The 14,113-nt window shown below is 40.4% G+C and overlaps 1 pseudogene; it reads right to left on the reverse strand.

The window, feature by feature from the left end:
- Positions 1-5,729: 5,729 nt before the first annotated feature.
- On the reverse strand, positions 5,730-5,851 carry LOC132417790 (U2 spliceosomal RNA; annotated as a pseudogene).
- Between the last annotated feature and the right edge of the window lie 8,262 nt (positions 5,852-14,113).

Genomic DNA, 14,113 nt, shown 5'->3' on the forward strand with positions numbered 1-14,113 from the left:
TGACTTTGGAAGTTTCTAAAATTTGGCCCTGATTTACCTAGGATCACCTACTAGGCACCTATCTTGTTCAGACTTGCATGAAACTCTCTGAGAGGGAAAGAAAATGAATTAATATTTACTGTGTCCATAGTATAAGATAATATATCCTGGAGCCTAAACACCAGAAGCTTCCAAATAGGCCTTGCTAACGAGGATTTACCTTCTCATGATCACTCATTTTTAATCCCTCTTTACATAAAGAATGATTTGCTACAGTATTAGCAAGGGATACCAGTTCACATTGTGACTTCTATCCTACTGTGTGATGGTCTCCTCCCAGAATTCCAAGCAGAAAGTGGAGAACAAGATTCCCTTGACTTTGAACCCCTAAAATGTACCTGGGGTTCCTCATCCTCCTGAAACCCACTGGGGCCTTTCAAGCAGGAGTGACTGTGGGAGCCCAGGTCTCACACCACCCTCCATACCCCCAAGCTTTCTTCTCTCAGACCTTTTCATATGTCCTCACACCAGCCTGAAATCAAGAAGGGATTTTACACGAACCTCCTGAAAAGTGAGAGGAAACTGGCCTTTTTCATATTTTCCATCTTACTAATGTTCTGGATTGTAGTAAAACCTTCTACAATCAGTTCACCAAACTTCTCTCTTGGTGTTTAGATACCAGACTTGAGAGTTCACTTCTCTGACATTTTATATGGTGGTGGTCTGTCTTAGGAGCTTTTAAAAGTCCATTTAAAAAGTTAAAGCTGAAAAGTGACTTCTCTGCTCTTGGCAAAGGGTTCTGTCTTTCCCACAAACCAATGAAGAACGGTAATGCTTTGTGAATTTTACCCATGTATCTTACATTTTCCAGAAAGTCCTTGTTTCACAAACTCTGATATGCTTCTCTCAATAACAATACTTATTCATTAATCAGCCAATAATTACTGAGTAACGATTAGGTGTTAGGCATTTCTAAATCCTGGGCTATGATAGAGAATAAAATATACACAATATAAAACATTAAAAAATTAACCAAGCAATAAAAATCTACACAAACCCAAAAAGTCCTAAAGATTTTAAGCATGTAAGAGTCCACATATTAAGACAAATAGTTGCCTTGTGGTGACCAATAATTAGAACCCTAGACTATAAAATTCCATGATTTCAGTGTCATACTGACATAATCAAGAAGAGATTTCACATTTACATATTAGGCTAATCATTGCCAAAATTACTGTGCCCTCCCCAGCCATCCGCATTCCCCATGCTCTTATAGGAGGTTTGTGTATAACCCCTGTTAACCAACACTGGCCTCATTTCCACTACTTAAATATATACTGGTAGGGTTTCCCTCTATATGTACGGTATTTCCTAGTCACACTGAATCCTGTATAAAAGTTTCATGGGGGGACCAAAGAGGATCATTCTCTGCATGTATTCTGTGTATATTGCTAATACAGATCTATTTAGGACATTCATCTTTCGTGTACTCTCTTTACCAGCTGTGAAAAAGAACAATTACTCATTCATGAAGAATAGCCATATTTGATCATTAAGTCCTTCGCCAAATCTACTATTGTGAATTATTTCTTAACTTATAATAGGACTCCCATATTTGAAAGTTAACAGCATACTCATAAAATATGGAAAAGAATAACATAAAACAAAAGTAGATGCAGTTTCAGAAAGACCCACGAGTGTTACTCTTTTTTCTAGCATTTCTGGATGCCTCTTGCTTCATACAAGTGATGGGAGGTTTGGTAAAATTCAGTTTCCTTTCAAAAATAGAATTTATTTTTTTCTACTACGAGGCTTTTAAGAAAGAGAAGGCAAGAGCTAAAATGACCTTTTCATTTCCCTTTCATGGACATTCTTAGTTACATATCTAAGTAATATTTCCCACTCTCCAGGGAGTATATAGGATCGGGACTCCCAAAACAGATGGAGTGTTCCCCCTACGTGTTCCAAAGATTTGTATTTAAAGTATACAGTTCATAGCCAAGCAACTCCCTCTTAAAATCCAGAGTCTGTCTGAACTGCCCATTTAGTAGCAAGTGTAGCTTGCATGGTATTCCCCCAACAATCATTCTATGTATTTTATTAACCATTAATCATGGAAGGTGGAAAACAGAGGATACGAAAAAGGGGTGAAAGTGGGAAGAGTTAATAACAGAAAAAGAAAACTGAAGCAGTTATTCTCAGGTTTTCCTTATAGAAATTTTGTATTATGTCTGCCTTATTTAAATATGTGCAGGTCAATGACAAAATGTGTCATGAAGCCTAATAACCTTAGTAGAGAACAATAAAGAACAGCCTCTCGATAGCTGCTTAACCTGTCACTTCTAAGCGCAGATTCTCTGGAAACTATTGTTGAAAGTGGCAGAGGGAATCTGAGCTACATTAAAAAAATAAAGCGATGCCAAGGGGGAGGGGGAAAGAGAGGGAAGGAGTTTGGGAGTAGCAGAGGCAAACTATTATATATAGGATGGATAAACAAGGTCCTACTGTACAGCACAGGGAACTATATTCAATTTCCTATGACAAACCATAACAGAAAAGAATACAAAAAAGAATGTGTGTGTGTGTGTGCGTGTGTGTGTGTGTGTGTATACATACACATACACGTATAACTGAGTCACTTTGCTGTACAGCAGAAATTAACACAACATTGTAAATTAACTATACTTCAATAAAACTGAAGGAAAAAAAAAAAATAAAGAAGGGAATTCCCTGGCTGTCCAGTGGTTAGGACTCGGTGCTTTCACTGCCGAGGGCGCAAGTTCAGTCCTTGGTCGGGGAACTAAGATCCCACAAGCCACGCAGTACAGCCAAAGAAAAAAAAAGAAAAAAAGAAAAGAAAAGAAAAGAAAGGGAATCATTGCTTGGAATTAAAACCACTAGGCACAACCAGCTGGAACATCCCAAAACGCCAGTTATGCCTTTCATTGGATGATTATGTTTTATGAGTCAAGACATCACTGTTACTTAGGAAACCTTTTCTTAACGTTGTCTCTAGAAAAGTTGCCCATTTGCACTAATGTTCGGAAAGGCATCTATTAAAACAGTCCCTAAAGACAGTTTGCTGTCCCAGAGATATAAAACGTGGAAAAGCTGTTGTTTTTCCTCTATAATCACATGATTAGACAACCTTAATTCTTCAGATACAAAGGGATTTCTTATTCTTAAAATAAGGGCATAGTTGTTTTCAAGTCGCATGTATAAAATCGGTGTCACAGATGACTGTGAATGTACATGCTGAATGTGTATTTCTGAGTCATGCTATCCCAGTCTTTTCCTGAAATTGCCATTGGAAACAGTCCTTTTATGGCTCACTTTTATGGCTAAAACGGAATGAAATTTAGTTCTCACAAAAATAGTGAGTTTCAATTTTGTGTGTGCTGTCACTTTTTGAATTTGGAGCACTTCCCGTCCATTCTCAAGCTATTGTGTTGTCTACATCAATCGTATTTGGTGTGCTCGCACAGTTGTGAAACGTCTCCATGAATTCATAACTAGCTAAGAGTCCCAGCTGAGCACTTAGAAGCAGGGGGACAAAATTAAAGTTGGGTTATTGCTCATCTCACCAAACTCTTTCCCTTCCATTGTTTGGTTTCTGTTGAGAGTCAGTGATGGACAGAAGACACATCACCTGATGCCAGAAAGAACAGACCCCTCAACCCTCCCTTTACTCACATGACCTTTAAACAAATTGTGAAAAGAAAAATCGATGAGTCGATTTAATAAGAACTTGGAGAGACAGTTCTCTGTTAAACTCACAGATGTTATTTTTAACCAGTAATTTACAGGGGCATTTTGTTTGAATAATTGCTTATGAGTTGGCTTTTCCATTCATAGATCGGCTAATGGTTGTTTACGGCTTATTCACAAATTGTGCAGTGATTCCCGTCTACAAGGGAAAAAGTCTATGGTATGTGTACTCAAATCATGCTATTTTCACTTATGAATTTAGGTTTGATGTTTGTATAATTAGCTCTGCTAACTCTTTAGCAACCAAAAATGTTTTCCTGAATACATTCTATTCATCTCAGAGGTGGGTACAAGGGCTGCAGAGAACCCAGGCGACTGGAAATCACAGACTTGGCCAAATGATCATCACACGTGATTTTCATTTTCAATATCCTTCTGGGATAGTATGTCTCTATTATAGGGTTATTGGTAGAAATCATTTTTATGGTGTTGAAGAAAGATGAACCAATTCGAACTTTATACGTATTCTGAACCACAACTTCCTTGGGGAAATAAACTACTCTTGCTTCAAAGACATTTTGGGCACTGATGTAATAAATGAAGCGGTGCTAATGGCAGGTTGGCACTGACAGCCATGGAGACGCTCCTCAACCAAACTAGCCCTGGACTCCTCTGAGCCCTTTTGGATGAGCTGGCGTCCTCAGGCACATCCTCAAGAGACCAAGTTCAGCAAGATTCTTGCTAAGTCAGTTTATACAGAATCCACCCTATCCCCAATATTTCCTTTTAGTAATTTTCTAGCCACTGACTCCACACTGCTTTTTAGCTATAAATCCCCACTTTTCCTTGTTGTATTTGGAATTGAACCTAATCTCCTTTCCCTACTACAAAACCCCATTGCACTGGTCCCTACACCTGTGAAGATAGTCTGTCTACTGTTTTAACAAGTATTGCGAATTTTTTTTTTTTAATGTGACAACGCCTCTTTGTAATTTACTTCTGCATGTTGCATGTGGGTACAAAACCTTGACATTTAAAAAATTGATCGGGCTTCCTTGGCGGCGCAGTGGTTGAGAGTCTGCCTGCCGATGCAGGGGACACGGGTTCGTGCCCCGGTCTGGGAAGATCCCACATGCCGCGGAGCGGCTAGGCCCGTGAGCCATGGCCGCTGGGCCTGCGCGTCCAGAGCCTGTGCTCCGCAACGGGAGAGGCCACAACAGTGAGAGGTCTGCGTACCGAAGGAAAAAAAAAAAAAAAGTGATGGAAATAAACTCAAAGTTACTTTAACTTCTATGGTATAACATTTCTCTGTGAATTATTTCCTGGAACATTTACAACGGATACCAAACATCTTTTAAAGAATGTGAAGTTTCTTCCAAATGATCAGGTAGAGAACAAAACCATCTGTTTCTTCAACAAGTATTTATCATTTACTTATGCTAGGGGCTATGGGTGCAAAAATAAAAGTAACATATGGTCCTTGCCTGCAGAGGGCCTCAAACTTTGTGATGGACCAAACAGATGATGATAAAATATGCTAAGGATATTGTTAGAGAGATGCTCAGGGTTTAAGGGGAGTAGAGAAAAAGAGAGAACCCAATTCAGACTGAGGAATGAAGAAAAAAGGAGAAAATTTCTAGAAATGATCCAAGGCTAAATCCTTAAAAAGAGAATACACAGGTGATGGGCAGACCAAAAACAGGTGGGTTAGCATTCCAGTAAGAGTGGCCCCTGTTGTAGGGTCCTTCTCAATCTTGGGAGAAAACTACAAATCACTGGTTAATGGTGAGGGGAAGAGATGCCAGGTCACCCAGCTCCTGCTACGTCACGCTAAGGAACGTGGCTTTTAGATACTTTTTAAAAAAAATCATTTTGTTTTATCTTTATTTAATTTTGACCATGAGATAGTTGCATACTTAAGGTAGACTTTCTAATGGTTATACACAGCACAAGCCTGGAGGCACAGAGTCTGACCATTTCCGTCAGTATATTCCAGTAGAATAAAATAACGAGGATGAGAAGCTGAACATGGGCACTAAAAGTAGAGATAAAGAACAAAGGACGCAGTTGAGATATATTTAGAATGTGATACCGCAGAATCCTGTAATTAAACTGATAAGAACAGATACTACACTTAAGCTTAGCCAAAAGGCCAAGAAGTTTCTGTCCTCTACCTCAGTCGAAGACCAGAAAATCATTTTCTGGACACGGCAGATCTTAGGATCCCTGGACTTTAATACTTCAGGCCTAACTGAGGCTAGTACCTTCATTTTGAAAGTAGCAAAATTAAGTAAGTGTTTATACATGGAATCTTGAGACGGCCACCTTCTTCCTCTAATTGAATTCTAGAATGTAAGCCTCAAATTGTTAGTTTAAGATGAGGGGTGCCTTTTATTTACATTGAAGTGATGGCAAATTGTGAAGGGGCAGGAAGCAGAGTGGAAGTCTGGACATTTATATTCTTTAATTCAAGATGTAAGACAGGTTTCATTTGGCATAACTCAATATATTGAACTGTACTCATCTGCACTAAATGATTTCACAGGCACTCAGGTGAAATGACGTTTTTGCAACTGTTGGAATTTGGAAGCGGTTTCCAAAGCCTCAGAGAAGCTCTTGGGTTTGGAATGAGTTCTGAGTGATCTCAGTACTTGTAAATAACCTTGGTGGGTGTCCCTGGAATGCCTCGTGCGATCAAGCATGAAGAGATCTTGAGTGTTGTCTAGAATTCTTTTATCTTTACAGCAATTCCACAACAAAGCTGTGCTTATAAAGCTTCTCAACAGAGACAGCAGGGACAGTACCCACTTCCCCCGTGTTTTTCAGATGCAGGTGGAGTCATGAGGATCATTCGTCTCTGATCTCATTGACGGTCAAGAAGGAACATGTGGTGGTGACCTTGTACACAATTGTCTTTCTGGGGAGAAAACAGCCTAACATTTGAGAAAGATACAAAATGAATGGATCCTTTAGTTTTTAATGATCAATTCTAATATATAACTTACTAATTATGGGAACCTCCTAATTCATGAAGATATCCAATTTGGGTGATTTGAGTTCAAAAGAGTAGAGCATCAACCAGATGGTCCAGTCCAACTCCAAGTTTGTAGTGTAACTATTTTTTCAGAAGATTATCTTAGGACAAAAGAGAAAGGAATAAATGCTGTACGTCATTAGACAGCATCACTATGGAAACCTGTACTGATGAACCTTATTCTTCACCTGTGATTAGTAAGAGGGAAGTCCCACATCTACTCCTCCACTTGTTTCCTTCCTATTTCTATCACAGCAAATGACCTCAAATCTGGCTGGGTATGTGTAGATAAGTAGGTAGTAAAGATTATTGGCTTAGTATTTGAAGCCAACGGTGGAACACATTTGATTGAATGCCAAGGGGTGTGTGTGTGTGTGTGTGTGTGTGTGTGTGTCTGTGGTATGAGACGCGTGTCTGTTTCTTGAGTTAGCTGCAGAAATGATCCATGTCTCTACTTCCAAGCCACATTCTGGCAGACGGTGTACTCCAGAGATGCTCACCACCACAACCCCTGACCTACAAGGTCTTCTACAGTGTCTTACTGCCATTCCTGTGCCTTCTAGACCTGGGCAAATCCTGTGACCCACAGACTATGAACAAAGTGGCTGTGTGCCAGATGCAGGGCAGACAGGAGGGCAGGGGGCAGGGCCCAGCCTTTGAGGGTGTGGCATAAACGAGTCAGATCCAGCCAGGCCCAAGATGGCAGAAGGGTTGACTTCCAGTAGACCTTGAGTCTCGGTATACACTCATGATAATACACTAGCATCTAAATGACACACCCACAGGCATCATGACATACAAGTGGGCAGTGGTGCACTTCCTGGAAACCCCTGCCCCTTCTCCAAGATAGTTAGAATAATCGTCCCACTTGTTAGCCTATGAAGTTAACCAGCCCATGGGACTTCCCTGGTGGCGCAGTGGTTCAGACTCTATGCTCCCGATGCAGGGGGCCCGGGTTCAATCTCTGGCCAGGGAACTAGATCCCACATGCATGCCACAGCTAAGAGTTCACATGTCATAACTAAGGAGCTGGCGAGCTGCAACTAAGGGATGTCCGTCCCAAGGACTCTCCCAAGACCTGGGAAGTGACCATTCTTTCACACCCCAATTTTCCTGCAACACAGGGATAGTCCTCTACAGCAGTGGCCCCCAACCATTTTGGCACCAGGGACCGGGTTAGTGGAAGAGAATTTTTCCAGGGACTGGGGAGGGGGATGGTTTTAGGACGATTCAAGCACATTACATTTATTGTGCACTTTATTTCTATTATTATTACATTGTAACATATAATGAAATAATTATACATCTCACCATAATATTGACAGGAGGCGGCGTTCAGGCGGTAATGCAAGCAATGGGGAGTGTTTGTAAATACAGATGACGCTTCACTTGCTCGCCATTCACCTCCTTCTCTGCAGCCTGGGTCCTAACAGACCACGGACCAATATCGGTCTGTAGCATGGGGGTTGGGGACCCCTGCTCTACAGAACTGGAAGTTTCTTCCTATTCCTGTCTCACACTTACCCTTCACTTGTTTTCTCCTAAATTCTACCATCATGCTATAAGAGGTCCATGTCTTCAGAGAGAAGACAGTGTAGACGCTTGGGTTGGAAGCCCCAGTGAACTCTCTGCACTGACTGACATCCATGTGAGTGAGCCATTGGGACACCCAGTCTTGTCCAGCCTTCAGATGAAGTAGTCCCAACTCCTTGACTACAACTACAGGGACCTGAAGCAAGAACCACCTAGCTCAGGACAGTGTACCCACGGTACCACGGGAGATGGTGAACTGAGATGAAGTAGTCCCAACTCCTTGACTACAACTACAGGGACCTGAAGCAAGAACCACCTAGCTCAGGACAGTGTACCCACGGTACCACGGGAGATGGTGAACTGTCTTACATTATGTTTGGCATGATTTTCTATGACACACCAGAATAACCGCTGAGGGGACAGCTGACATTTTTGGAACATCTCCCTAAACTTGAATAAGGTGCCCGTATTCTAAGTAGTGCCTTTCCAAGATAGAGTCCAAAAACATACCTTTCTTAGTTTGCTTGTGGTTAGAATACAGACTTGAGATGTAGATTCAGAGATGCCTACAGGCCTCAGTGTACAGGTGGGCAACTGTAGGAAAAAGGCTCCATGGGAAGAATTGACTCTGCTGGAAGGGATGGCAGCTGTGGACATGCTGAAGATTTCACAGGTGGACTAATAAAGCAGTAAGGTTACGGGATTGACAATGGTTTGCACGTTAGGAGGTAGCAGGAGGCCTACGGTTTAATGGTATGGTTTTGAGCATCATCCCTGCAATTTTATCCTTAAGTATATTTCTTTGGCCATCCGAACAATTCTACGATTCATGTAAGAACCTCTTAAAAATGCATTTTCTACTTAAACAACTTTGAATGCATTCTTTTTTTTTTTTTTGAAGTTAGAAAAAATGGTGCACGCATGACTCAACCTGGCAACTTGAATAAAGCTTGTGTATACCAAGACTTCTAATGGTCACCAAGAGCACAGTTAACAGAAATTCTAGTGAAAGACGTTACATCATTCTGGGCTGCAGATTAAGAAAAATGCAGCTTGAAAAGGCACTTACGTCACATCTGGACTTATCTCTCCAGATGGTGTCAAAGCTCGTTACCCCAAGAGGGGGATCAAGCACAGTGTACCATGACTCTTCCAGTGGTTCTATTTTTTTTTTTTTTTTTTTTTTTTTGTGGTACGCAGGCCTCTCACTGTTGTGGCCTCTCCCGTTGCGGAGCACAGGCTCCGGACGCGCAGGCTCAGCGGCCATGGCTCACGGGCTCAGACGCTCCGCGGCACGTGAGATCTTCCCAGACCGGGGCACGAACCCGTGTCCCCTGCATCGGCGGGCGGACTCTTAACCACTGCGCCACCAGGGAGGCCCAGTTGTTCTAAATGTGATTCCAGCACCAGCATCACCTGGAAATTTGTGAAACATACAAAATCTCAAGTCCCGACCCAGACTTCCTGACGCTCTCGAATTGGAGTCCAGCAGTCTGTTCATCAAACCCGCCAGGTGATTCTGATGCATGCTTAACTTTAACAACCCATTTTATGGATACCTTTCACAGGTCCTCTTTAAAAAGAAATGAATTAGTGTGACATGGCTTAGTCTAAGAGAATCCATATTGAATGAAGCATAGTGGTGTTACTTCATCTGGGTTTTCACAAACTCAATAATCACGTTTCCTCGGAGGTCACTGACAATAATTTAAGCAATCTGATTTGCATATTTCTAACTCCCTATCATGTAAATTAACTGGGTTAAGCTCTACACTCTTGTGTAGAAGTAAAAGAGCGTTCTCCAGCACCGTGTTTCATTTTCACTTTCCGGATCAGAATCAATCACTAAGGTTTTTTGTCTTTTTGTTTGGTCTAATATCCATGTCGTCTGAATCAGAACTATATTGTGAAGAACTGTCATCTTCTGAGACACTCGTATATATGTCGCTTGTACGATCAGAGAAAGTATCTGCATAAAATTCACCAAAAAATTCTTCTTCACTAAAAATTTCACAATGCGTCATTTTTGAAAATTTTACGTTTATAATATACACAAGGTTGCAACAAAAACCTAACAGAGCAAAATGTTAATTATAACGACACTCATAAGTTGTATAATGAATACTTCATCAATTTCAAGCTCTAACAACTTGGCATGGTGATGTTAATTGTATCACTCTCTAAAAACGTACTGATACATCTCTGGTCAGTAACAAAAGATGTAGTAATATGTCTCCAATCAATAATGTGTTAAGCTACCTTGATCTTCCAAGTCTCGATTACCTTATATGTAAATGGTGTGCTTGTGAAATTCACATTAGACTGTGTATCCAACAACATCTGTAAACTAAGAGTTCTACATCAAACATAGAGATTTAGTCAATAGGACTCAAACATAGATTGACTCGATAAGAATCTAAAACACAAATTCTTTAATCAATGAGATTAAAGAAATCAATACTGACCAAGATTGACCGGCCTTTTATTTTGTAAAAGTGTTCAGCATAATATGTTTAGACATATTTTAAGTACTCTGCCTAGGAGGACTGCAATTAAGAGAATCTGAATTCAGAGGCACCTCCGGATATGAAGATTTCATGTACTATGGCTGGTTGGTGGGTGAGGCTATTTTAATCAAGCGTGTCTGGTACCCACCCCCTCTCCCAAGTGAGCTACTGGAGAAAGGAAATAACTAGGATCACTCATGCTATTAGTAAGCTGATAGGAGATGAACATGTCCTTCAGGTCAGGCAGACATGGCTTTACATCCTGACACTATTCCCTATTCTTTGTGTATAATCTGGGGAGTACACAGCAACTTGTCTGTACCCAGGTTTTCTTCTTTTTATAGCAAGAAAAATACTATCTAGTAGTCATCACAGTCTGACAAACAATGTGCCAGACACACACCTACCTTGCTTTTTAAATAAACTGCCCATCTCTATTTTAGGAGACACTGGGGGGATGGTTCAGCGTTTGCTCTAAATGTGATCATCTGAATTTATGTCTGTCTGATATGCCAAGAATGCATGCTGTCCATGGCATCAGCCAATTGATCCCTGACAGGTTCAGCTCTCTGGATCACTTACTTGCTGTCTCTAGTATCCCCTCCTGTCTCATCAGCAAGAGGATTGCCTGCTTATTCATCAGAATTCTTTCCATTGCAAGAAACCCTATTCTCCCTGGTTTATGGAAAACAATGAAATAAAATCGAATCTGTAGAACTAATTTGAGGCATCCCTTCCTCTCCATCTTTGGCTTCTTCCCTTGGTGTGGATTTACTCCTGGCAGGCTCTCTCTACACCGCCCTCAGCATCCCCATGCCTGCCTCTTATCAGCCAGCAACTTGCCTGGAAAGGAAGATCTTCTTTCTTATTAACTCAAAATTATAGGTCTCTCTCACTGGTTCAGAATTACCTTGTAAACTTAGTATGGTCAATCCTTGTGTCCGAAGTCTGGGTCAGATGTTCCCTTCTAGGACTGAAGGGAAAGGGGTCAAACACAAGCCAACTACGTAGACTGAGAGTGGGAAAAGGTGGGTTTCAAAAGAAAGCCGACTTAACAGAAAAGCAGGGAATGACTGACTGGGAGGGAGAAACGGCAGCTGTCCAGTGTACTGTGGATTACAACTCCTGCCTGGACTGATAGATAAATAATGACCAGCTCCATTATGAGCGACAGCATTCTGGTCCTGCAGACGCTATAACTCGGAATAAAATAAGCAATGCTTTGGTGAGACGATAGAAGAATCTGTCTTCCGTCACTTCACCTACTCAGGGCGGACAGCAGCCTCTGAATTCTTGATTTGTGGCTGTGTTCTGAAAGGTGTCTACCGCAGTCACCAATGATGGTGTATAAACAAGTAAGAAAAAGGTGGGATGTTGAAACCAACTTAAGATGTGATTAATATTCATGCCGTTTGGGTTAACCTTTAAAATATGTTCTGTTTTTAATTTTATAGATAATTGAAATTAAAAAAAATATTTTTAACCCACACAAAGAATAAGTGAACACAATCTCTGGAGGAGAAAGAATTGATCAAATACGAAGATTTGGAGCTCATTTCTTTGGGAACTTGGCCATGAACACTTCAAAATTATGATGAGATTAAACGGCATAATTTAAATAGAAGGTTTTCTTCAGGCCTGAAAAGTAGTAGGAAAGTGGAAGGAACTCTGTTGTGTCCTGAACTGTTTTTGACAATAAAGGAATACAGGGAAATGGAGTCTTTATGACTTCACCTCCAGTGCTTATAAGATGGCTAACAATCAAACGCTATTTTTTCTGTATTTGTTTTAACTGCTAGATTAACAATAAAATATCCCTACCTATTCATGTCAAAAATAAGTTAAACATAAGCCAATGACCTTATCAGAAGCAGCAGAATTTCATTAGAACAGCTGCATTTCAGCCATGCTCCAGTCAAGACGCTTCTTTAATCTCTCTCTGCATCATCACCGTACCCTCACCTTCTCGCAAATCTAAGTGCCATTTAGATCCACATCCTGCTTGATGGCAGCAGAGTGGGGAGCAGACACTAGGAGAGTAATTCCTCTGGATAACGAGGTGGCTGTGCTTTTAGCAGCAAAGGATGATGAATGTTATATAGAAAGATCCTCTTCCCTCCTTTATCCCCCCAGTAAGAGTAATGATTAACCTTGCTTCTTATGTAAATGTTCCCTAGCACACACATCTCAATTTACTTATTAACAGATTACCCCCTTCACCTGGCTTGTCCAAACTCCCAAAAACATCTGTAAAAAATATGATAGTCAATAACTGCACATGCTTGACCTCTTCAGAGAACTACCTGGACAGGAAACCAGGATCATATTAGACCTAGGATCACCAGAGAATAGTATCAACCCACCACTTTGCAGGAACTCAGATTTACAAAGAATAAGTTAAAGGTTAAAGATAGAGTTGAGATGTTACTGTGTTCCACCCTCTTAGACCAGGATAGAAAGACTTCTCTTGGCATCCCTTTGGCTTGGGAAGTCCGCCATTCAAGGAAGCAAACAGCAAAGTGATAGGGTTTTTGGGAAAAAGGAAAAGGTGAAATAATGTTCATCTCTAATCCTCTCTAGGCTTTGAAGGAGAAGGAGAAGGCAGAGATGTTTGGTCCAGGTATGCAGCAAGGTAGGGGTAAGCGAGGGGATATGAGGTAGAAATTTAAGCTAGATCACAAGAAATTTGACCAGCCTAACATCTTATATGTCTATACAGACAGCAATATGGTTCTGTATAGGAAAGGAAATCTCAGACCCTGGATTCAGAATGAGTTACTGCAAATCACTCAACACTTTACACTTCCGCAGAATTTTCACAAAAGTGTTTTAAGTTGCAATTAAGAAAAAAAAAAAGTACGTATGTCTCCCACTTTCATGGACATGTCTTACTATGATCTACATGACACATGAAGATACTTGGTAGGAGAAGGAAATGGGAAATATTTCTGAAATGGAAAGAAACCTTGCAATATTCCAGGATACTCATTTTTCATGTGATGAACAAGCATGTGTTAGTAAATCTAACTTCACATTGAAATATTAACTTGTTATTTATAGGTAATATGTAGAAAATGAGTTATTATCAAAGGTTAATTAAGTCAATCTTCCTCTATAAAATGCAATTTTTAAGTCATCTTATATACATGATCTTATTTCAAAACACAATTTGTATAAAACATTTGTGACTGGGCAGAATATATGTAATTATGTTCATTTTAAAAACGTAGGAACATATCATAATTAGATAAGTTTTTCATGGAAATACAGATCATAAGTAGCAATGCTTTACATCCAAGACTTTCTGACTTCTCATCTAATGTGTAATCTTGGTAGAGATTTAAATACATTT

This window comes from Delphinus delphis, chromosome 21 (genome assembly GCF_949987515.2).
Source record: "Delphinus delphis chromosome 21, mDelDel1.2, whole genome shotgun sequence".
NCBI lineage: Eukaryota > Metazoa > Chordata > Mammalia > Artiodactyla > Delphinidae > Delphinus > Delphinus delphis.